This window comes from Suricata suricatta, chromosome 1 (genome assembly GCF_006229205.1).
Source record: "Suricata suricatta isolate VVHF042 chromosome 1, meerkat_22Aug2017_6uvM2_HiC, whole genome shotgun sequence".
Taxonomy (NCBI): domain Eukaryota; kingdom Metazoa; phylum Chordata; class Mammalia; order Carnivora; family Herpestidae; genus Suricata; species Suricata suricatta.
In genome coordinates, this window is record NC_043700.1 from 57442325 (window position 1) to 57469506 (window position 27182).

Here is a 27182-nt window from a genome sequence, read left to right on the forward strand (position 1 = left end):
GTGTCTGTTCATGTCTTCTGCCCATTTCTTCACTGGTTTATTTGTTTTGTGGGTGTGGAGTTTGGTGAGTTCCTTGTAGATTTTGGATACTAGCCCTTTATCTGATATGTCATTTGCAACTATCTTTTCCCATTCCATCGGTTGCCTATTAGTTTTCGTGATTGTTTCCTTTGCAGTGCAGAAGCTTTTTATCTTAAGCAGGCTGTGTTTTAGCTTATGGGCAAGTAATAAATTGTATCATGTATCTTGAATGTATCATAGATAAGCTGCTATATAACGATTGCCACTTCAGATAGCTGTGAAATTAGGTGATTAACTAGTTGTTACATAATCTTCTAATGTCTGTGTAAGTCTAATTACATGAAATAGACTTTGGGGTTTTGATTTTTTACTTTGCTTTTCTGTTTGGAGTGTAATTGTAACTACTGTAGTGTAAATGATGGAAAATAATTGCATATGTTAAAAAATAAGCAAATAAACAGGAAAAAAAAAGAAACTTAAGTGAAAAAAAATAAACTCATACATCAATGGTGGACAATCGTAGCCTAGAGTCTCATTTTCCAGGAGTCCAGGTGCACTTGATGTGAGGACAGACCTATGGCGGGCTGTGAGTAGGAATAAAAAACCCAGCATTCTTCCTCAAGGTGATCTGTAAGGTGTGGGGCCTCTGACAAATATTTTTGTGCATATTTTTCTCTATATAAAAATTTGATTAAATATGTGTTTTGAAGTTTTTGACTTAATGTGATTATTTAGAATTATGGGCACAGGAGAGGAACTTACAAATTTGCTCATTATCAGTGCATGTGAAGAATTGACAATAGCATAAGACTTAACTCTTTAGGTTAAATTATTAAGAAACTTAGAGAAGATCTACAGAGTTAAAATTATATATAAATGCTGCCAAAGGCAGATCCAGGCAGAAAGCCTGAATATAAAATTAGGGTAATATTACAGGCAAATACTAGGAGGAGGAGGAAAACATTCAGAGTTTACAAATCTCTAGTGAACATTTACATTCAGAAGGAAAGATACCCACCCCAAAAGAGAAAGAGAGGAAAATCTCCTATAAAGTTGAACTAGACGTTAGTGCTGGGTTAATGAAAAAAGAAAGGTGAAGGAAAGAACATGGAGCTGAGGAGGCTCAGCAGAGGTTGATTACATGGACCTGCTCTAACAATTATTGTTTCAATAAGTATTGTTTGAATAATTTATTGAGATGGCATTTCCTACTCAGGAAAAATTGTGTCAAAGAAGAAAAGAATCTCAAACCTTAGCATTTTGAAAATGGTTTGGAGGACAATAAAAGTAGGAATGTTAAGATAACAATGATTTAGAATGAGGATTAATGGCAACAGTGGTGTGTAAATAATCTCACAGATGTGATGTACAGATTTAGGAATAAGAAAAACCAAAACAAAACAAAACCTAACAAAACCCTGATCTAAATCAGTACAACATTGTCCAAGTAAATGCTTATATTTTCTCATGTCTTTACATGGGCCACAGCCATTTTATGGCATTATGGATATTACACACACACACACACACACACACACACACACACCTCTAGGAAAACACAAATATTAACGAAATACGGGGAAGACTACATCATGTTCACTGTGGTAGAGATGTTGCTTATCTAACCAAGACAGGGAAAGAAGACTTGCAATCTAGTTCTAAGAAATCAAAATTTTTTATGGACTATGAATTGTATGTTTCAGTCTAGCCTGAAGAATCTTTACTAATTATTGAAGTAGTTTAACCATCCTCATTGCTATTGAAATTAACTTTATTGTTTCTGTCGGTATTTACTACAGCATTTCAGAGGATTTGTGGTACCATTTTATTTACTTATTAGATTAGTTGTTAATTAGCGGACATATGTAAATGCAAAGATACAAATGTAGTAAAAAAATAAAAAGGCAATACAGAAACAGATTTTAATCTTAGGTTCATTCTATGAGCCTAAGTTAGTCTTGGCTATGTTATACTTACTTTCTCTGCTTGACCGTACAGAATAAGAGAGCAAAGAGCCTCATTTCCAAAGAGAAAGGAATCTCACAGATATATAATGTTGAATCCAATGCCAAAAACCATTGCCAGAAAGGTTTTCCCTTTCACAATAGATCTTTCCACTTGGAATAGAGACACTGATGAAAATGTTTTCCTTAAAGACTCAGTCTTTAGATGGCCATGGCAGCCTTAGTTATTTGCCCTTTTCTCTTAAACCTGAAGAGGATAACATTGTCAGCAGGAAGTAGTGGTGGCTAGAGATGATGATTTCTTTTATGTGTTTCCTTACTTTTGTGCCAAGACTTGAAAAGGGAAGAGTGTAAACACATGGATCTTTCACAGATTCTCTGAGTCACTACTTTTACATTCAGAAAATGAGAGCTCATAAGGATGAGCTACTTTAATTTTCTTGAAGTACTTACACCCTGAACGGTGTGAATTTGTAATGATGTTATATAATTTGTCATCAGTTTTCTAAACAAAGCTATAGTTATAGTCTGTATTCACTGTGAATACACTGTGAATTGTATATCTCTATTAGATAGAAGATTTTATTAAGATATTTAGCTGAGATTCATTCTTGAATACTAGGCACAGAGCAAGCATTCAACAAAATGGTTTTCATGACCAGAGTTAATATATATTAAAAAAATTACAGATCATGGATTTTGTCTATTTTTATACTGGTATATTCATAATACCTAGAACAGCACTTAACACATAGTAAGTACTCAATAAACACTTGTGGAAAAAAGGAACGTAGGGAAGAAAGATGGAAGGAAGGGACAACTGACTGGAACGGAGCATCTAAATTTTTTGTACATTTGTATTGAGTTCATATGAAGTTTAGTTTTTATGGTATATTTCCTTATGGGTATTTAATTATGTTGCATGTCTCTATCTGTATGGAGTAGATGTAAGAAGGGTCACATATAGATTTTACAAGGGGAGATTTGTAGATAATGACTGTAGTTTCAATAACAAGAGGTAATGTGCAATATACCCTGTGTGAAGTCTGGTGACAGGAATTAAATTAACTCGTGTCACTGTTGTGAAGCAAGGTTAACTTGAACTGAACTGTATCACATCTCTGCATCCACTTAATAATGGCCCTGCCACAGGATGGTTAGAAGATAAATTAACTGAATTGTGATATAAAGATAGCTTATAATGATCCCAGCCAGTGAGATAATCCATATGATAGTAGTATTCCCAAAAAATCCATTTTGAAACTAGGTAGAAAATATTTTTGAATTAAATTTTGTAGAAATAATCTTAGTAAAAGGATTTTGGGGCTAAAACCTATATTTTCTCCTATTTCCTTAACTCTTAGTGGAAGTTACACAATTCAGGCTTAAGATTCTTTATAGACCAAACATATTGGCTGTTCTAAAACAATGTCATTTTATTTTTTGAAAGAATTAGTTCAGGAAAATGCTAGCTAATGCAACGTAGAATTTTTTTCTTGGCTTGGCTTGGACTACTCCTATAAAATATTTAATATCACTCTGCTAAATTTATTGGTGACATTTTAAGTAATAATGTTTCTTTCTTTTTCAGTCATCGTTAGGTCAGGAGGAAACCATTTTCCAGAACATAAATAAAACTCAGAAAAATGTAGCATAGTTGTTAATTTTTTTCCTGACAAACTATGTAGCAATTTGATTAAATTTCAGAGCCTTTTATGCGATTACATTCTCAAATTCAGCAGAAGAATTTGAACCTTCTTCCCAAACGGTTATCACTAAGAGAATTGGTTAGCAGGGAAGTAAGAGACGGTGTATACATATCCACACAGGGATTGCTAGTGGTGAGGAAAAGGGAGGTATACAGATCAAAAAAAGTGATCATGCTATAGTCCAATACCAGAGATTTATTAATGGGCTTATTCATTCACACATATAGCTTCAAATATCTCCTCTGTACCAGTCATTATGCTAATAATTAAAAGTAAAAATAAAAATGAATAGTGCACAGCCCCACCTTTGAGGTGCCCACATTCCTATAAGAAATGAGTTATCTGGGGCACCTGGGTGGCTCAGTCAGTTAAGTGGCCGCCTTCAACTCAAGTCATAATCTTGTAGTCCATGGTTCAAGCCCTGTGTCTGGCTGGCTCTGTGCTGACAGCCCAGAGCCTGGAGCTTGCTCCAGATTCTGTGTCTCCCTCTCTCTCTCTGCACTTACCCCACTTATGTTCCATATCTCTCCATTTCTTAAAGATGAATAAACGTTAAAAAATTTTAAAGAAATGAGCTATGTAAAAAAATATTTACAGTACTGCTATAAACTCCAAAATAGAGATAAATGATTTACTTTTGAAGAAAGAAAAAAAAACACCTACCTTTGCAGGGAGGGGATAGAAATGACTTCTGAGAGAAAAGAAATCAGAGATAAATTTCAGTATAGGTGGAGAAGTTACCAATGCAACGTGGATGAAATTACCAATACAACGTTTCCAGATGAGAAAAAAAGAATATTTAAAACTGTGAGAGAAAAAAGACTATGAAAAATTGGAAAACAAGTATTGCAGCTCAGATTGCTTCAGTAAGGGGTGCAGGTGGGAAGCAAAATGGGAAAGAAATCCAGGAGACTGATGTGCCATGCAGGGAGCTTAGAATTATCATGTAGAGAAATAAAAGCCACAAAAGGATTTCTGGAATGGGTAATGACTTGATTGCATCCCACAAAGATCATTTTGACCACAAAGTGAAAAAATAAGTGGGTAGGGGCACCTGTGTGGCTCAGCCAGTTAAGTCTTCAACTTTGGCTTAGGTCATGATCTCACAGTTCATGAGTTTGAGCCCCATGTTGGGCTCTGTGCTGATAGCTCAATCTGGAGCCTGCTTCAGATTCTGTGTCTCCTTCCTCCCTAGCCCTACCCCACTCATCCTCCCTCCCTCCCTCCCTCCCTCTTTCTCTCTCTCTCTCTCTCTCTCTCACTCAAAACGAAAAAGTAAAAGAATGTTTTAAAATAAAAAAAAAGAATTGGGTGGGAGGTAGGAATAAACATAGAGGTAAATCAGAATGTGCGTCTAAACAAGAAAGTCATACAGCTGATAGAATGGCATGATATTTAGGCATAACTTTACAGGATTTTTAGGTTCATAGTAAGAAGCACATAATTCCATAGTGAGCTTTCTAGATAATACCTGGTGTTTGAGAAATAATAATTCCTACTAGTTAAGGTTTTTAAAAAATATTTTGTTCAAATAACAAAACAACAGTAATATAACAAATTAGTTTAGCAAACCATTCAAATTTTGTTCAATATGACACCAGAGATTTTGTCATTTGTTTCCCTTTAATGTCATATGTTCTGTCCATAGCCTCGATCTGCCACTTCAGCACTCAGGGTATTCCTAGTTGCTAGGAATTTCAATTTCCATTGCGAAAGGAAGTGTAGAAGAATAATATTTCATACTTTTATTATGTCATTTAATCTATATTAAAATATTTTTTTAAATTACAAAGCTACCTAGTTTGAATAATATAAAAAAGAAAGTTGTAGGGGCACTTGAGTGGTACACTCAGTTAAGCATCTGACTCCTGATTTCGGATCAGGTCATGATCTCATGGTTCATGAGATTGAGCCTCACATCAGCCTCTGCAATGACAGCGAGGATGCTGCTTGGCGTTCTCTCTCTCCCTCTCTCTCTTGGTCCTTCTCCGGTTTGTGCATTCTCACTCTCTCTGTCTCTCTCTCTCAAAATATATAAATAAACTTTAAAAAAAGAAATTTGAAAAGGGTTTACCATAGGAATTTCTGAGAAGCTTACTTTTCATATCAAGACTCAAAACTTGAACTTGCTTATATACTCAGAAAATTATAGCATGGATTCTGGATCAAAACCTCATACAATAAAAATTACTTGTGATGATTCTGCTCGCTGACTTCACAATAAAATTCAACAACATTGATAGACTAAACTTCTAGCAAATATTGATTATGTGTGGCCAATATATAAACATTCATAGACTGATGAATCTTTGAATGATTAGCGTCCTTTTTGATATTTTTGTCATTACCATCAGAAGATTATCTGTTAAAATAGGTGTCCTGACACGATGTATTTTCATTAGCTAAACATAAAGATTCAATGATGTGTTTGGTATGTAAGCATGACAGTTTTAACAATGAGTATATTTTTGTTGTTGTCTTGTTTTTTTGTTTTAACCAAGTGTCCTGTGTTGATGAAACATTCCCAACTGCTCCCTAGCAAAATCTTTTTTTATGTGATATTGGAGAGCCTGAAGAGCCAGGTTTTACAGTAAAACCAGGTTTTACTGTAACTTACTGTAACTATATTTTACTTGTTTCTTCTAATACACTGTGAACTTTCAAGAGGGAGAAGTATTAGTGGCTTTTTTTCTGCTCGCAGAACCTGGCATTGAGATTTTCCCAATGACAAATATCTGATGAATAATCCTATGGATAGAATGTATCCATATTTTCAAAAACCCCTGGCAATAAAGTACTTAATTATTAGGAAACAAATCTGAAAAAGTTAGTAATTCTCTGAACGACAAAATGCAATTATTAGAATATAAAAGGTTTGAGTTAGAAGGTCTTCTGGGCAATTAAATACTAAGTAAATGAAAACCTTTTCATTAACTATAACATATAAAATATGAACCATAATGTATGAATCATGATTCATGAAAGAACCTGGAAATAGTTTCCTAAAAATAATAGCTGTTATAAACTAAAGATGAAAACAAACAAGACTCTTACCTTACTCTCACACAATTCCATCATACGGCGTCAGCACCATTAACGATAAATCTAATTGCCATAACACAAGGAAGGTTTAGTGGAGCCCGAGCACACCAGTGATAGATATCCAACCTAAAACAAAAGATAACTCTTTTGTAGTTTTTGATAATTCAAAGTAAAAATTATTGGGAAAGATAATGATTGGAAATTTATATAATCAAATTATATAGCACTATAAAGGGAGTAGACATAACATCCATTTTTTTTAATTAGAAGAATGGGATACTTGCAAATCCCTGAAAGCTTGAAAGAGGTAGTTTTAATATGAGTTGAAAAAAGATCTACAAATTAGAATAAGAAAAACTCATGAATCCAGTAAAACTCTAAATGGACTAAAGATCAACAAGTCAGTAGTTTCAAGACATTTTTAGACTAATCACTAAGACTGAGTAATTGTTAAATGAAGACATATTTATTTAATGATACACTTTTATATTTTTAGGAAGAGAGATTCACCTAGCTTGCTCCCATAAAATCCTTTTGTGCCACTATATGAAATGGCACTCTGCGTAAGATAGACTGTGGCTTTATCAATATAGTGTGTCTTATATATTTATGTGGCAGCGTTCTGGATATAAAATAGCTCATAAGTCATGGTTCATTTGAACTTTGGGTGGACTAGAGGTGAACAATGATGCTCTCTGCTCAGCTCTGTGCAGAGGAAAATGTCATTTTCAATTTCTGGAGTGTGTGCATCCACAAACACAATATCATCACACTCATCTTGCTGTTCAAAGTAATTTCTCATCTTCTGTAAAGTAATGAAAGCTGACAGGTTAAGGGGATCATAGGACTGACAATGCACAGCCAGTGCTCATTTCAGAGACGGTTCTCTCCTTTGATTTAATGATGGGGCACAAGGTGGCTGTGAACACTCTCTAATTTGCACAAGAGAAATGTCCACTCACTCCCATAGCACCTTGTACCTCATAATAGCCAATTTAAGCTAGCAAAGCATTTCTGTTGTTATAAAAGCTGTTGAAACAGGAAAATAAAAGGGGAAAATCAAATATTTTAGGAAAATGCCATTGCTTCTCTGGAGATCATCTAGAGAATGAGATAAAAGCAGGGGTAAAGTAGTCAAAATAACAAAAACAGTCAGTGATAGAAATATATCATTCAAGAGTAATATAAAATAACCAAGTTCATTAAATAATAATGAGAAAAGTTGAAAACCGAGGTTAACACTAGATATTTTAGAGGTGGAAAAATAACCTAAACGTGATTTAGAGGTTGCAAACAATACATTTACCTTTCCTAATTAAAGAAGAAATATTTTCTGGACTAGAAAAGGGCTGTCCTCAAAACTCAGTCCCTACAGTGCATGTCATGCACACCTAGGCAGCAGTCATTTTTAGGCATAGTTCTGAGGACCCGCTGAAGCAAGACTCTAAAGCTGTCATCCTACTTTCTTTTTTTCCACAAGTTTTTAATTTAAATTCCAGTAAATATATAGAATAATATTAGTTTCAGGTATACAATTTAGTGAGTTAGCACTTAATACTACACTTGGTGCTCATCAGGGCAAATGCAGTTCTTAATTCCCATCACCTGTTTAACCCATTTTTTTCCTGGTAACCTGCCCTCCATTAACTCTGTTTGTTCTCTATCCATAAGAATCTATTTCTTATTTTTCTTCTCTTTTTCCCCCATGTCTGTTTTGTTTCTTAAATTCCACATATGAGTGCGATCAAGTGGTATTTGTCTTTTTCTGACTGACTTATTTTGCTTAGCATAATACTCTCCAGCTCTATGTCATTACAAATATCAAGATTTCATTTTTTATGGCTGAGTAATATTCCATGGTATGTACCATGTATACACACACACACACATATACACACCACCTCTTCTTTATTCATTCATCAGTTGAAACACATTTGGTCTCTTTCCATAATTTGGCTACTGTTTATAATCCTGCTATAAACATGGAGGTGCACATATCCCTTCAAATTACTGTATTTGAATTGTTTGGGAAAATATCTAGTAGTGCAATTGCTAGTCATAGGGTAGTGCTATTTTTAACTTTTTGAGAACCTCGATACTGTTTTTCAGAGTGGTGGCACTAGTTTGCATTGCCACCAACAGTGCAAGAGAGTTCTCCTCTCTTTGCATCCTTACCAAGACCTGTTGTTTCCTGTGCTGTTAATTTTAGCTATTCTGACAGGTTTGAGGTGGTATCTCATTGTAGTTTTGGCTTGTATTTCACTGATGACAAATGATGTTGAGCATGTTTTCATGTGTCTCTTAGCCATCTGGATGTCTTCTTTGGGAAAATGTCCATTTGTATCTTCTGCCCATTTTTAACTGGATTATTTGTATGTTTTAGGTGCTAAGTTTGATGAATTCCTTATAGATTTTGGATACTAACCCTTTTTCATACATGTCATTTGCAAGTATCTTCTTCCATTCTGAAGGTTGCCTTATAGTTTTATTGATTGTTTCCTTCGCAGTGCAGAGGCTTTTTATCTTGATGAAGTTTCAATAGTTCATGTTTTCTTTTGTTTCCCTTGCCTCAGGAGACTTACCTAGTAAGAAGTTGCTATGGCTGATGTCAAAGAGGTTACTGCATGTTTTCTCCTCTGGGATTTTAATGGTTTCCTGTCTCACATTTAGGACTTTTAATCCATTTTGATTTTATTTTTGTGTATGGTGGAAGAACGTAATCCAGTTTCAGTCTTTTGCATGTTGCTGTCCAATTTTCCCCAACATTATTTGTTGAAAAGATTGTCTTTTCCCACGGGATATTCTTTCCTGCCTTTGTTTCAGATTAATTGACCAAATAATTCTTGACTGATTTCTGGGTTTCCGTTCTGTTCTATTGATCTCTTGCTCTTGTCTATTTTTGTGCCAGTACCATATTGTCTTGATCACTACAGCTTTATAATATAACTTGAAGTCTGGAATTGTGATACCTCCAGCTTTTCTTTTTCAAGGTTGCTTGGGCTACCTTCTGGGTCCTTTTGTGGTTCCATACAAATTTTAGGATTTTTTCTTCTAGTTCTGTGAAAAATGCTGGTGGTATTTTGATATGGATTGCATTGCATGTGTAGATTGCTTTGGGTAGTAGAGACTTTTAAACAATATTTGTTCTTCCTAATCCATGAACATAGAATGTTTTTCCATTTCTCTGTGCCATCTTCAATTTCTTTCATCAATATTTTATAGTTTATAGAGTACAGATATTTTGCCTCTTTGTTTAGGTTTATTCCTAGGTATCTTGTAGTTTTTGGCACAACTGTCAATGGGACCGATTCCTTGATTTCTCTTTCTACTGTTTCATTATTGGTGTATAGAAATGCAAAAGATTTCTGTACATTGGTTTTGTATCCCACAGGTTTACTGATTTTGTGTATCAGTTCTTAAAATTTTTTTGGATGAGGTCTTTTGGGTTTTCTATATAGAGCATCATGCCATCTGCAAATGGTGAAAATTTGACTTCTTCCTCATTGATTTATATGCTGCTTATTTCCTTTTTTTTTTGTCTGATTGCTGAGCCTAGGATTTCCAGTACTATGTTAAATGACAGTGGTGAGAATGAACATCTCTAGATTATTCCTGACAATAGAAAAAACCTCTTAGTTTTTCCCCATTGAGGATGATATTCATTGTGGATTTTTTATTTATGGCCTTTGTTATGTTAAGGTATGTTATATTCCCCCTGTCCCTACTTTGTTGAGGCTTTTTATCAGGAATCAGTGTTATCCTTCATCAAATGCATTTTCTACATCTATTGAGAGGATCATATGGCTCTTATTCCTTCCTTTGTTAATGTGGTGTGTATCACATTGATTGATTTGTGAATAATGAACCGCCTCACAGCCCAGGAATAAATCCCATTTGATCATGGCTCATGGTGAATGATTCTTTTTTTTTTATTAATAGTTTATTATGGTGAATGATTCTTTTAAGGCATAGTTGGATTTGATTTGCTAATATTATCTTGAGAATTTTCACATCTATGTTCACCAAGGATATTGGCCCATAGTTCCCTTTTTTATTGGAGTATTTATCTGGTTTTAGTAGCAGGGTAATGTAGGTCTCAGAATGAATTTGGAAATTGTCCTTCCTTTTCTATTTTTTTAAGATATTTTTAGAAGAATAAGTATTAACTCTTCTTTAATGGTTTTGTAGAATTCACCTGTGAAGCCATTGGCCTGAACTTTTGTTTGTTAGGTTTAAAAAAATTTTTTTAAATGTTTATTTTTGAGAGAAAGAGTGTGAGTGGGGGAGGGGTATAGAAAGAGGGAGACACAGAATCTGAAGCAGGCTCCAGGCTCTGAGCTGTCAGCACAGAGCCTGACGTGGGGCTCAAATTCATGAACTGCAAGATCATGACCTGAGCTGACGTTGGACACTTAACTAACTAAACCACCCAGGAACCTCTGATTTAGAACTTTTTAAATTACTGATTCAATTTCTTTCCTGGTTATCTGTTCAAGTTTTCTATTTCTTCCTGTTTCAGTTTTGGTAGTTTATATGTTTCTAGGAATTTATCCATTTATTCCAGGTTGTTCAATTTATTAGCATTCAGTTTTTCATTATGTTCTCTTATAACTGTTTGTATTTCTATAGTGTTAGTTGCTATTTCTACTCTCTCATTTGTGATTTTATTTATTTGATTACTTTTCTTTTTGATAAGTCTGGCTAGGGATTAATCAATTGTATTATTTTTCTCAAAGAACCAGCAACATTGATCCATTCTATTGTGGGTTTTTCTGTTTGTTTCCATAGCATTTATTCCTGTTCTGATCTATATTATTTCCCTTGTTCTGCTGACTTTAGGCTTCATTTGTTGTTCTTTTTCTAGTTCCTTTAGATATAAGGTTAGGTTGTTAGTTTGGTGTTTTTTTTGTTGTTGTTGTTTTGTTTTGTTTTGTTTTGTTTGTTCTTTAAGGTAAGCCTATTTTGTTTAGGACCACTTTTGCTGCATCACTAAGTTTTAGATCATAGTGTTTTCTTTTCCATTTATTTCCATATACTTTTTTATTTCTTCTTTGATATTCTGGCTGACACATTCATTGTTTAGTGGCATGTTGTTTAACTTCCATATATTTGTGGTCCTTCCAGGTTTTTTCTTGTGGTTGATTTCAAGTTTCATAATTTTGTCGTTGGAAAACATGTATATTATGATCTCAATCGTTTTGTAATTGTTGAGGCCTGATTAATAACCTGGTATTTAATGTATCCTAGAGAATTTTCCATGTACACTTGACAAGAATGTGGGGGCACCTGGCTGGCTCAGTAGTTGAGCATCCAACTCTTAATTTTGGCTCTGGTCAATGTCCCAGAGTCATGGCATCAACCCTCTATGTTGGGCTTTGTGCAAAGCATGGAGCATCCTTAAGTTTTTCCTCTCCGTCTGCCCCTCTTCCTTTCTCTCTCTAAAAAAACAAATCAATAGAAAAAATTTGTATTCTGGTGCTTTAGGATGGAGTATGCTGAATCTATCTGTTAAATCCATCTGGTCGAAGGTGTCATTTTTTTTCCTGGTTGATTTGCTGCTTAGATGATCTGTCCATTGATGTAAGGTGGGTGTTAAAGTCCTCTACTATTAATGTATTATTATAAAGGAGGTCCTTTATGTTAGTTATTCATTGTTTCATTTACTGGGGTGTTTCATGGTGGGGGCATAAATATTTACAATTGTTAAATTGCTTGTTGAATAATCCTCTTTGTTATGACATAGTGCCTTTCTACATCTCTTATTACATTCTTGGTTTAAAATCTAGTTTGTCTGATATAAGCTTTGTTACTCTGGCTTTCTTTTGATGTCCATTTATATGGCAAGTGTTTCTCCACCCCCTCTTTCAGTCTGCAGGTGTCTTTAGATCTAAAATGAATCGTTTGAACAAGACAGATAAGCATAGGGGAAGGGAAAAAAAAAGAGGGAGGCAAACTGTAGAAGACTCTTAAACAGAGAACAAACTGAAATCCCTTGAGGGAAGATGATGGGGAATGGGTTAAGTGAATAATGGGTATTAAGGAGTACACTTGTGATTAGCATTGGGTGTTGTATGTAAGTTTTGAATCACTAAATTCCATGCCTGAAGCCAATATTACACTATATGTTACATAACTAAAATTCAAATAAAAAGTAAAACAAGTTAAAAATAAATTAAAAAATTAAAAAGCAACACTATCCCGAAGTTGAAAATTTTGATCCATTCTTTTACAATACATCAAGTCTGAATTTAGTTATATGTACTCTGTAAACGAGGTTATAGGAACTGCATTGTGCCATTGTTTTATGCTTAAATATACTTAGAATGTTGTAATTTTTGGTTGTAATATGACCTTTTCAACATTAAGTTTACTTTTTAAAAAAGGATATAAAAAAGCACTGGTTTAATCTGTTAAAAATAAAAATAAAATGAGTCTCTTGCAGGCAACATATAGATGGGACTTGGTTTTTTATTCATTCTGGCACCATATATTTTGGTCGGAGTGGCTACCCTGCTGTCTTAAAGAAGGTACTGATGTCCTCTGAAAATCTAATATATAAGAATACAGTCAAGAATGAAGCAGATAAGAATTCACCATTTTAAATGTGTTGTTTAACAAACTCACAAGAAGAAAATATCAACCTAAGAGCCTGTGGGAGGTGGGGGCAGGGGGGTTGTTAGGCTTCACATAAGCTTATGCAGTGGTCTGTGTCTTCTCTATGCTCCCCCAGTGCCCTTGGTATTTTTTTCTATATATCATTTATCATATTGTTATTGTCACTATTTTAGTTCTTTTTAAACAAAACACATGTAAAAATTAACAAATGAAGTAGCACGTATATAAGGAACAATTGTTACACATTCTTGTCTCACTAGATTGTAAAAACTATGTTTCATTTATTTTTCAGCACTTGGCATAGTCATTGTCACTCACTCGACACTGTATAAATAACTATTGTGTAAGTACAAGAATATCTTGGATTTAGGTTGATTTTCAAACCCATGTAGAGCCGTATAAATCATTATTCTTAGAAATTATAAGAAAATGTCTAAGGGGGGGGCTCTATCTGTTAGGTTTTAGAGATACCAATAATTTAATTAGTTTGTGATTTCTTTTTCTTTTCTTTTTTTTTTTTTTTTGAGAGAGAGAGAGAGTGTGAACAGGGGAGGGTCAGAGAGAGAAGGAGTCACAGGATTTGAAGACAGGCTCTAGGCTTCGAGCTAGCTGTCAGCACAGAGCCTGATGTGGGGCTTGAACCCACGAACTGTGAGATCATGACCTGAGCAGAAGTCAGACGCTTAACCGACTGAGCCACCCAGGCACACCAGTTTGTGATTTCTAAACAATATTGGTAGTATTATAATTTATCTTTGAATTTAAGAAGCTTCCAAATTTGAAAGAAAACCAGAGGGTGAGGAAGAGAATACAGAGGAAGTAGAAATAAAAGAGTAAGACCAGATAAAAACTATGAATTCATTATGGTATGCCATGATTATAGTTAAAACAATTAATGAATATTGATGCATTTATTCATTGATCCATCCATTCATTCAATAAGTGTAATGTCACGTATTGGGTATATGTCCTAGACATGGGACAATAAGAAATAAGAAACACCCTGTCTTAGGGCTTAGGCGAGGATGGCTATGGTGAAAGCCCAATAAAGGGGCACCAAACCTTGAGTTTGATGATTATAAGAGAGTACCCTAGGCAAAGAGAGCAAGAGAAAAAAATAAATTATGCTAAGATCCAGAAAAAAGTATATTATGGATTTATAAAGAAGTAAAACGTTTACATGTTATTTTCAGAAATTTGTGAATATATATCAAACTGCATAGTCAATTTTACCCACTTTTACTCAGACTTGGTTTTCTTGTTTTCTTCCTTCCTTATTCTCTTTATTCTGTCTTTTTTTTCTTTCTCAAATAGTACCTGAGTTTTCTCACTTTGTAAGCAATGAAGGTTTAGCAGAATGCTACATGGTTTGCATGACCAGTAAATATATATGTATATGCAAACACAAACTTCATCTTGAATCTTATTATTCCAAGCTTCTTATAGCTTATTATGTCTCTAAAGAACCTGGCAAAAGGGACCTAAATTTAGCTCAGTGTAGTAAGACAAAAGGCTAGTGTGACAATCCATGCCTGGGTTGGAGAGACCAGTAATGATCAATCAAATTAAACTGTATTATCAGAGTCCCCAGAGGTATTAAAACTATTCAGCCTGGTTCTATATAAGACCACAGTTCAAAGTCTGCATGAAATGACTTATACATTTTCCTGATGGTTCATTTCTAAATGTGTGATGAAATATGAGTGACTCTCTACTGTTGTCCTAATCCAGACCTTTTTCATGTAGCCAATAACCTTTATACTTTTATTTTAAACCTCTGCCTTTATGCCTTATAGTAAACAGCAAAAACCAAATAAATAAGATATTCATTCTAAATCATTGCATATTACATCCAGCAATTTCCAAAAAGGTGATTTCCAAAAGCATAATAAGATCATTAGGAAAGAATTTAATTTTGAAAGGAGTCTTGATCTTTCAACATAGTTTCCAGTGGAAGCAATTAAGATCAATATCCAGTGATTCAAAAAATAGTACCACCTCTGAAGATTTGTGTTTCATTTTATCATATGTATTCTAATAATGATCCTTGCTGGAGCATCCCTTAGAAGATTGAGTATAAAACAGGCAGCCCATTAACTCACTGAAATGTTATGGAAACTTTTATATGATTGTGACATGCATAGTTTTTTGTTTAAATGTTTCATATACTTTTGAGAGAGAGAGAGAGACAGCATGAGCAGGGGATGGACAGAGAGAGAGAGGGAGACATAGGATCCAAAGACAGGCTCCAAGCTCTGAGCTAGCTGTCACCACAGAGCTGGATGCGGGGCTCACAACCATGAACCATGAGATCATGACCTGAGCCGAAGTCAGACGATTAACCTACTGAGCCACCCAGGGCCTCTTGACATGCATGGTTTCAAAAAGTGTCCATGGTTTTCATTAGATTCCCCACAGATCCCTTGACCTCCTGCATTGTTAAAACTATTTTTAAGAATTAAACATTTATTTCAAAATCAAATAGGAACTTCAAGGTGTTTAAATTCAGATACCAACTCTTCCACCGCAGATAATCAGCCAGTATGACAGTAGAAGGTTAATACCTGCTTAGGTTAACAAGACCTCTTTGGAAGAAACTGTCTTCCCCCTGCATACCATTCTTATCTTCTACCTATGTGGGGTAAGATAACAAAATAAAATGTTCAGCTTCCTTTATTTCTTTTTAGGCATCAAGATTTTATCTGTAAACCTTAGACCAGAGCTGATGGAACCAATTACTTAACGTAACGTGTTCAGTCATACTCTTTAGTATTAGGAAATAGCCTATTTCCTAATTTGCTTGCTAGCATGTAAAAGTAACATCTATATTATAAAGTAATAATACCTTTGCTTCTACAAGGTTTGAGCATCCAAGAAGACAGACACCTGAAAATTCCCATTTGCAATTAAAAGTTTTTCTGAGGCACCAGTGGGTCAGTGAGTTGTGTCCAACCCTTGACACTCAGGTCATGAGTTCAGGTCATGATCTCATGATTCAAGGCTCACATCGGGGTGTGAGTCTGTGCTGACAGTGTGGAGCCTGCTTGAGATTCCCTCTTTCCCTTTCTTTCTGTCCCTCTCTGCTCATACTCACTCTCTCTCTCTCTCAAAATAAGTAAATAAACTTAAAAAATTAAAGGTTTTCCTGATGGTCTAAAATAGATAATACAGAACTTCTCAAATACCTAAATTATTACCGGGTTTTCAGAGACTAAAAGAGAAGCACTTCTATCCAGTCTGTCTTTTGTAAATAGAAGAAGGGATCTTAGAAGCTTGCCACATAATTCTGCCATATTAGCAATGACATTTAAAGATATGTATTAAGTTACTCAGTCTGTTACGCACCCAACTTCAGCTCAGGTCATGATCTCATGATTCCTAGGTTCGAGCCTGGCTGGGCTCTGGGCTGACGGCTCAGAGCCTGGAGACTGCTACAGATTCTGTGTGTCTCTCTCTCTTCCTCTCTGCCTCTCCCCTGCTTATGCTCTGTCTCTGTCTCTAAAAAAATAATATTAAAAAAAACTTAAAAAATATATATATTTCAAATGATTAATGAAAATATATGTCCTTCATGTCTTCCTATTCAAATTTTGCCTGATTAAGAATAATAAGAACAAATGAGTTAAGCAAATCCTTAGTATGTAAAACTGTTTAACTTATTAAGAACAAATAAGTTAAACAGATTCTTAGTATGTAAAACTGTTTCTTCAACATGAATTAATGTTTTGTCCTTGAAGAAAGTTGTTTGATAGATGATTCCTGTTCAGGGTTAAATTGTGTCCTGCTCCCCCCAAGAAAGATGTTGAAGTCCTGACTCAATTATATAGAGGGGCATCGAATATAGACTTCAGAATGCAAACTTGTTTGTAAATAGGGTCACTATAGATGTACTTAGGTCATACTGAAATAGATGAGGTCACAGTTAATCTTGTGCAGCTGGTGTCCTTATAAGAAGAAGAGAAAAGACACAAACATGCAAGGGAGAAGACCATATACACACTGAGACAAATATTGAAGTATTACAGCTGCAACCCAAAGAAAGTCAAGAATTATTCACAATCACCAAAAACTAGTATGAGTCATAGGAGGACTGTCCTTAGCAGGTGTCAGAAGGAATATGACCCCGTCCCTCCTTGATTTCTAACTTCTCACTCCTGCAACTGTGAAACAATACATTTCTGGGTTTTGTTTTATTTTGTTTTGTGTTTTATTTCTTTCTGTTGTTTTTAGGCTGCACAGATTGTGATTCTTTGTTCCAGGTACCCTGGAAATACATAGAACTACTAAGAACTTTTAATCCAAATATCCTGTAAGTCTTCACAAATAATCACTTATTACTTTTTTGCATTACAGAGCTATGCAATCACAATATAGATCAACCCTATTTTCTTGATTAACTTAAAACTGTTATTATTTATGTTACAGTAGTACCAACAAAACAGTCTTATAACTCATGGCTCTATATTGAGAAAAATTGGCAATAGACAGTTGTGTTAAACTCAGAAAATAAAAAGAGCAAGGAAGCAAAAATTCAAATGTCAAATATCAATTTTGACTGGGTATAGAAACATGAATAAGAAATCCATTATATTCTTTATCATATTCATTTTGACTTTTAAATGGTATTTAGTTTCTAATTGCAAATATTTGCAGGAAACTTAAAATGTCGCATAAAAATATTGAAGTCATAAACCTGGCAATGTGCAAAGCTGCCTCATAAATATTGCAGAAAATATTAAAAAACTCTAAAAGCCCAATCTGTATTTAATATCATACTCTTATCTTGTTAAAGGGTTAGAATTCTGTTCAATTTTTTCTTATTAATTGAAAATCCTACTTGGAATTTTCAGCGCATAAAACACATTGCACTTCTCTTTAAGCTACCTCTACAAAGAAGACCAAAAGAACACCGTAAACAGAGTAGTTCTAAAATAAGTGCACTTTGTTGTTGTGGCAGGCTTTAGTGGAGAAGAAATAATTGGGCCATAATAAATCATCCATCCATGTTGGGTTCACCACAGAAGGGGTCATGGACCTTGTAAACCTTCTGTTCTTTCTCTTTTCTACTTTAAGCAGTTAAAGATCAAGGTGATTATCACCAGTAAAACCCACTCTCCTACTACAAATATATTATTGATTCATAGTTTCCCACAAAGTTTTAAGGATAAGGAATGATTGAGGCTAAGGTGCCTTTGGTGGTTTGAGTCCCTACCTTGTGACAATTAAATGTGTGAAAGGGTATTGACAGAGAGCTCTGGGGCCTCTGATGAAATACAGCAGTCAGGGTGAAAAAACTATTTTTCATTTAATAAACACTTCTGAAAGGCTTGTCGGTGCACACTATATTTATAGGCATGGCTCAGATAGTCCCATTTTCTTCTGGTTCTGCTTCTATAAAATTTCCTTAATCAGCTGGAATTGGATGTGATTCTGATGTCATAAATCTCATAAAGGGGTCAGTTAAATGAGCCCCATTTCAGGGGCATCTACAATATGTTTTATAGATATTTTAATGAGAGATATTACTAGAGTGTTTTATATACTTTCCAAACTGGAGATACAGAAACATTCATTAGCTGAGCAAACTAGGATGAAAAATACATTTTATAAAGAATCAGAAACATTAAAAATAAGATGTTTTCATTATCCTTAACTGCCTCACTCTATATTATATTTTGAATATTATTTAAATTTCTTATTCTCTGGGAAGTTTTTTCATGTTTCTTCTTCACTACATCTTTTTGGTCACACTGGCACCACACTTGGGATAGTTCTCTTGAGGTATTTGTGAGGAAAAGTAGGAAAGGTCTCAGTAGTTTAAAGAGACTCTGAAATCAGAAAAGCATTGGTCTTCCTGATAGCTTTCTACATATTTTTACATATTTAAATCTAATTGCTCTAGTTTTTGTTTAAGCAATGAAACAACACAGGCTATAGAACAAATTTTCTTTTACTAGAAATGATAGTTTTATAAAATGTCTCCAATAGTTTTTTTTTTTACTTTATGAAATCTAACTGTGGTAATTATTATGAATTAATCTAGGAGATAAATAACTTCATGGAAAATTCTTCCTGACTCAAAGGTATGAAGCCAGCTCAGTTTAGGCTGGGTCAGTCAGTCAGTGAAGAAGTCAGTATTGTATATAGGCTGTGGCATCAAATAGAGAGTAAGGGTTTTCCAGAGGAAGAAATGGGAGCACTTTATTTAGCCCATCTGATCCTTTTTATTCCACTGCACAAAATGGGGATAATGCTTTCTCATCAGGGTTGTATAAGGGATCTATCTATCTATTATCTATGTATCTATCTATCATCTAACACCTGTCTATCATATACCCATATTATAGCATAGACTATAACATTTACTTCAGTTAAAAATTATGTACCCAATACTGTTAACTGGTATTTTTGAAAGTTGTTAAGACCAGATGCCAATTCTCATCATAAGAGGGGGAAAAAGTGGGGTTTTTTTTGTAACTACATGGGATGATGAGTCTTCCTATTGATATAGAATTAGCATACCATGTTCTATTAGTTTCAGATGTGCAACATAATGATTCAACAATTCTATACATTACTCAGTGCTCATCATGATAAGTGTAGTTACCATTTGCTATCAAAAATTATTTTAATTTTATTGACTTTATTCCCTATGCTGTACTTTTCACCTGTGTAATTTCTTTATTTTGTAAATGGAAATGTCTACCTACTAATCACCTTTTTTTGATTCCACCTCTCTTCCTAGACACTTCTCTGGAAACTATCAGTTTGTTCTCTGTATATAAGATCCTGTTTTTTGTCTCCTTTTCTAAAGAAAGAGTTGTATTTTTCTTAAATTCTATATATGAGTATAATCATACCATATTTCTCTTTCTCTTATTTATTTTTATTAACATAATACCTTGTAGGTCCATTTGTGATACGACACTTGGTAAGATCTCATATATATGCATACACACACATATATGCATACACACACATATATGCATACACACACATATATGCATACACACACATATATGCATACATACATACATACAAACCGTATCTTTATCTACTCATTTGTTGATGTACGTGAGTTGCTGCCATATCTTTATATTGTATTTTTAAATTTTATTTATTTTTGAGAGAGAGTGTGTGAGGGGGGAGGGGCAAAGAGACGGAGGAGCTGAAGCAGACTTAGTGCTGACAGCCAGCAAACCCCATATGGGGCTTGAATTCACAAATCCATGAGATCATGACCTGAGCCAAAGTCAGACGCTCAACTACTGAACCACCCAAACACCACATATTATTACTATTGTAAATAATTCTGCAATAAACATAGGGGTGCGTATCTTTTCAAATTAGTGTTTTTGTTTTCTTTGGGTAAATCATAGTGGAGTCAAACGGTATTTCTATTTTTAGGTTTTGAGGAAACTCCATACTGTTTTTTACAGTAGCTGCACCAATTTGCATTCTCACCAACAGTGCAATGAGGTTCCTTTTTCTCCACAGCCTTGCCAATACTTCTTATTCCTTATCTTATTTGATTCTAGACATTCTGATAGGTGTAAGGTGACATCTCATTATGGTTTTGATTTGCGTTTCCCTGGATTAGTTATTTTGAGCATCCTTAAATGTGTCTGTTGGCCATCTGCATGTTTTCTTTGGGAAAAGTTGATTCAGGTCCTTGCTGTGGGGTTTTGGTTTTGTCTAAGTTCTTTATATATTTTGAATATTAACTCCTTATCAGGTATATCATTTACAAATAGTTTTCCCATTCATTACGTTGCTTTTTATTTTGTTGTTAGTTTCCTTTGCTGTGCAAAAGCTTTTATTTTGGGGTAGTCTGAATCATGTGTTTTTGCTTTTGTTTCCCTTGCCTCAAGAGGCATATCTAGATAAATGTTACTATGGCTCATCTCCAAGAGATTACTCCCTGTGTTCTTCTAGGAATTATATGGCTTCAGGTCTCACATTTAGATCTTCTACCCATTTTTAGTTTATTTATGTGGATGGCATTAACGAGTGGTACCATTTCATTCCTTTGTGTATAACTGTCCAGTTTTCCCAGCACCATTTGTTGAAGAGACTCTCCCCCTTGTAAATTCTTTCCTGCTTTGTCATAAATGAATTGACCATATATTTGTGGGTTTACTTCTGGGTTCTCTGTTCTATTGAGCTACTATCTATTTTTGTGCCAGTATCATACTGTTTTGATTACTACAGTTTTGTAGTATATCTAGAAATCTGGGTTTGTGTTATTTCAATTTAGCTACTCAGTGACTTTGTGATTCCATTAAATTTAGTGTTATTTGTGCTAGTTCTGTGAAAAATGCCATTGATATTTTGATAGGGATTGCATTAAATCTGTAGCATAGACATTGTAACAGTATCTGTTCTTCCACTCACGAGCATCGGACTGTTTTCCATTTGTTTGTCTTCAATTGTTTTCATAAATGTTTTATAGTTTTCAGAGTATATGTATTTTATTTCCTTGGTTAAGTTTATTCCTAAGTATTTTATCCTATTTTGGTACAATTGTAAATGGGATTGTTTCTTAATTTTTCTTTCTTCTTCTTCATCATAAGTCTATAGAAATGATCCAGATTCCTATATATTAATTTTGCATCTTCTGACTTTACTGAATTTATTTATCAACACTCATAGTTTTTTTTTTTTTTTGGAAGGCATTAAGGTTTTAAATATATGGTATCATGTTCTCTGAAAATAGAGAAATTTTTTCTTTGTACCAACTTGGATGCCTTTATTTCTTTCTTTTGTCTAATTGATACAGCTAGGACTATCAGTATTATGTTGAATAAATGTGGTAAGAACGAACATCCTTGTATTTTTCCTGATCTTAGAGAAAAAGCTTTCAGTCTTTTCACTACCATATATTGTTTGTCATATATTGCCTTTATTATGTTGAGATATGTTCTTTCTAAAACCACTTTTTTTAGAGTTCTTATTATGAATAATCATTATATTTTTTATTTGTCAAGTGATTTTCTTTATCTATTGAGATAGTCATATTTTTATTCTTTCTGCTGTTAATGTGATGTATTACTTTGATTGATTTCTGAATATTGAACCACCTTTACATCCCTGGCATAAGTCCCACTCAATTGTGGTGAATGATCTTTTTAATATATTGATGAATTCAGTTTGCTAATACTGTGTTGAGGAATTTGGCATCTATGTTTATCAGAAATATTGGCATGGAATTTTCTCTTCTTATAATGTTTTTGTCTGGTTTTGGTCAAAGAAATGGTGACTTCATAAAATGCATGTGGAAACTTTCTTTCCTCTCCCAATTTTGGGATAGTCTGAGAAGATTAGGTGTTAACTCTCTTGAGATATTTGGTAGAATACACCTGTAAAGCCATCTGGTTTTAAACTTTTGTTTGTTGGGTGGTTTTATTTTTTTGGATTTTGTTTGTTTGTTTGCTTTATTGCTGATTCCATTTTAATGCTAGTAATCACTCTGTTCAGATTTTCTATTTCTTCCTGATGTAGTTTTGGAAAGTTATAAGTTTTTAGGAAATGTGCATTTCTTTTAGGTTGTCCAGTTTATTGACATATCAGTTTTCATAAAATTCTCTAAAAATACTCTGTGTTTCTATGGTGTCTACTGTTATCTCCCCTCCTTAATTTCTGATTTATTTGAAATGTCTCATTTTCTTGGTGGGTCCAGCTAAAGGTTTGTCAATTTTGTTTATCCTCTTAAAGAACCGTCTTATGGTTTCATTGATCTTTTTGATTTTTTTAAGTCTCCATTTCTAACCTTTTACCTCCTCCCCATTATATTTTTGATGTCACAATTTCTCCCTATATTATATGTTTTGTAATGAATTATAATAACTCTAATTAGTTCCAATACTCTTTTCCTTTATACTGTAATTAAGTGGTTAACACAGCATCATGTTACGGAATTAGACTTTTCTGACTGTACCCTATTTACCGTTACCAGTGTGTTGTATATTATCATACGTTTTCATGTTAATAGCATCTTTTCATTTCAGCTTGGACATCTGTCAGCCTTTCTTCTAAGGTAGGTCTAGTGGTAATGAACTCCCTCCACATTTATTTATTTGGGAAAATCTTTATTTCTCCTCAATTTCTGTAAGATATCTTTAGTAAATTGTTCTAGGCTGGATTTTTTTCTTTCAATAGTAATGGTTTCTGTTGAGAAATTTACAGGGTAATTGCAAAGTTCTCTCTTCTAGCTCACTAATTATATATTCTTCTGTTAAAGCTCTCTAGTCTATTTGCCATTGCAGTCATTAAATGATTCAACTCCAGAATTACTGTTTGTTTCTTTTATGATTGACTACCTATTGTTAAATTTCTCATTTTGTTCATACATTGTTTCCTGTGTAGCTTGTTGAGTTTCCTGAAAATAACTATTTTGAATTATCAGGTAAGTTATTGCATTTTGTGTCTTTGAGTTTGATTCCTTTGTGTCTTTGAGTTTGATTCCTTAAGTACTATTGAGAATTTTTGATGATATCATGTGTTCTTGATTCTTTAGTTTCTTGAGGTTTTGTGTTGTATCCATATTTGAAGTAGCAGTGACTTCTTCCAATTTTTACTAGTTGCCTTCGGGCTGGCATTACTTTTAGTTAGTACTGTTTATATCTGGGACTTCTATCTCCAAACTTGTATGAATACACTTGTTCCACACCACTTCCTTGGTCTTTGAAAATTCTTAAGTTTGTATGTCTTCTTTAGATCTTATAGATCACCAGTCTGGCTGCTAGAAACCTCTTTCTTTCTTTGTTTCTTTGTTTCGTTTCGTTTCTTTTCTTTTCTTTTCTTTTCTTTTCTTTTCTTTTCTTTTCTTTTCTTTTTTTTCTTTTCTTTTCTTTTCTTTTCTTTCATGAAGTAAAACTACAGCTCACATTTGTGGTTTCTCCTTTGCCTCCAGACCCTGGACTGTTATCAGAGTGAACTTCCTGTCTTCTGGAGATCATTCCTACCACTACACTCAGGGGGAATCACAATATGCTAACACAGTGTGGAGGGAGGTACAGATTTAATATTTTGGGCATTAGCGTGCCCACATGCTGGGTCGGCGGGCTCATGGGTGGCCTTCCTCCTGGAGTCCTGAAGGCAGTCAGCAAGAATCAGGTCCTTTAATGCCCTTTGATATTCTCCTGTGCCTCTTTTTTAACCCTTTTCATCCCCCAAAACTTGGAGTTTGGCCCCAATTCTCTGGATGTTGAAGAAGAGAGACAGGTTTCTCCAGCAGCTTCCTTCACAGCTGGGGAAGCTGGGCACTCACGAATCACTTTTCCTTTCCCTCATGGGGTGGCTGTGCTGGGTAGTTCAGTTCTGTGCTGTGCACCCTGGAGTGGTCATGGCACTGGCAAAGTTTCTCTTACCTCCTCAGAGCATCCAAACTCATATTTCCTTTTGCTCCAGAATCTCTCTTCTGGAAGCCTGGACTTCTATAAAGGCTCTGTCCTTTATGGGTGTCTGCCTAAGTCAACACTCTCCAGGTTTTCCTAATGCTGGCCAAGAGAGGGGCTAAGGCTGGCTCACTGGCTCCTTCTTGTTCTACAGTTATACTGAAGTCTATCTGCTTATTACCAGACTCCTCTCTAGCCTCTTGGCTTATGTTGCTAGATACTACAGCTTCCATGGAGGCACTTTTTGTTGGAGACTGAATTTTAGTTGTTAGAGAAGGAAACAAAAAGTAGGGCATCTTATGCCACCATAATGTTGATGTGACTTTCAGCTGATTGCTATCTTTAGAAATAAGGTTTTTCAAAATTCTTTTAATATGCCCTGCTACTATCCAACATATATTTATCCAACAAATATACATATGTAAATAAATTTTTAAAAATTCAAATAATTTTAACAATAGTATATGTTATTATTAAAGAAGACTAGAGAAACTTCTGGGTCTTTTTTTTTTTTTAAGTTTTCTTTTGACTCTAAACTTCTGTGATGCTTAACTAGACAGATGATATGAAACTCCTAGGAAAAAAATAGTCATTAATATGATTTATTAAACTGGTGGAATGCTGTTTTCTGATACTGCTGACTGTTCTGTTGTAAGGCTTTAGTCCTAGATAGGGCAATAAGCAGAGAATCCATTTATATTTCTTCCCCTGCTTAGAAATCTTGCTCACACTCAGATATGGGAGGAAAAAAGGATTTAATTAATGTTACGCCACAGGGAAATTTCTCTAACAAAATCACCATTAATTTGTAAAGGAAAATTACCCTAAAGTCGAATAAGTTCCACCAACTGTGACTATTTGGGAAATTCTTTGTAAACTTAAGTCCCTGCCAGTTCAAAGATGGCAGAAAATTTCCTTGCTTGTGTTCCAACAAAGAGTTGGTCGTCATCCTTTTTAGATGTGATTTGTTCATAAGGCACTTGCATTTAGGCACTGCACTTGTCACCTCCAAATGCAATGATTGGTAATTGATTTTTCTCTTGGCTGGTTGACCAACTTTTTTTTTTAATGGGCATAAAGAATTGTGGCAGTAAGTGGTTTAGGGAAGCTGTAACATAGTTGAAAGTTCGGTTCTGCAGAAATCTTGTTTTTAGACCATAATTCCCACCTAGTTTGAGGTGGGGAAGTAGCCCTGCTTCCTTTAGGGAGTATTCAGAGCATCTCAGAAAGGTCTTCCATAAGAACCAGAAAAGAAGGAAAAGGCACAAGATTACAAAAGACTGGTATAAAGCATTTGTTAGCCAGGACTTTTCTTGATTTAAAGTGCCCATTCCTTTTACCAAAGGGATCTATTGTCTTCAAACAGTAGCCAAGGAGTAAAAAAAAAAAAAAAAAAGTCTATAGGAGTGGTGCACAGATATAATTCATCTTGTAAGCTGCCATTGTTTTGACATTTGAAAGTTCCTATTTAAATATATGACTATATCCAAAATAGAGTAAAGGCTTTCTCATTTAAATTCTTATAGTACATATTCTGCCTTTTATTGAGCAGTTGACAGGACACAATAGAAAGTTTTAAAATAATCTACTAAAGGTAAATTTCAGAGGTGTGAATAGGGTTACTGGCACTAAAACGGGATATTGAAATAGCCAGAGAACAACAGCAAAAAAGACTGTGCTATCCCCATGCCTGAATAGACAAGGAAAATTTCATTTCCAGGACCTAATGAGAGCAGAGGCTTGGATTAAAAACCATCTAAGAGGGTCTTTACTTGTAGGAAGATGCAGTTAGTGCTGGAATCACTGCTAAATTGGAAAGTTAGGAGAAGAGGGGTAAAAAAAAACCCACAAAAAACAAAAAACCATTCCACTTCCATCTCCTCAGTGTTGCATCCCATGAGACAAATCCACTTGTAAGGAAGCTTAGTGAGGTCAGTTTGTGAGTCTTCCTGGGCATGGAGAAGGGCAGGGAAATATAGAGAATGTATCTGAGAGGAATGGGACAGAAGATACCGAACATCATTGGTGAGCTCCTGCATATAGGGTTTTTATATTTTCTGCATTTCTGACTCATTTTTGCCCCAAGTCTCAGCACTCTGGATAAATGATTTTTTTTTGAGTTGTCACCTCCAGTTTATTGCAAGTGTAAAAAAATATTGAAAAATACAGTTTGGAGAAATTTTTTTCTTTACCTTTTTTAAAAATAGTTTATTGTCAAATTGGTTTCCATACAACACCCAGTGCTCTTCCCCACAAGTGCCCTCCTCCATCACCACCACCCCTTTTCCTTCCTCCCCCTTCCCCTTCAACCCTCAGTTCATTTTCAGTATTCAGTAGTCTCTCAGGTTTTGCGTCCCTCTCTCTTCCCAACTCTCTTTCTCTCTTCCCCTCCCCCTGGTCCTCCATGAGGTTTCTCCTGTTCTCCTGTTAGACCT

The 27182-nt window shown here is 34.7% G+C and overlaps 1 long non-coding RNA gene across 1 annotated transcript in view; it reads right to left on the reverse strand.

Annotated features, from left to right (window-relative positions):
* Window positions 1-27182, reverse strand: part of LOC115299754 — a 92716-nt gene that overhangs the window by 62585 nt on the left and 2949 nt on the right. The window contains exon 2 of the long non-coding RNA XR_003912325.1: window positions 6749-6862. This is a non-coding gene — a long non-coding RNA (uncharacterized LOC115299754). The remainder of the gene's footprint in view (window positions 1-6748; window positions 6863-27182) is intronic.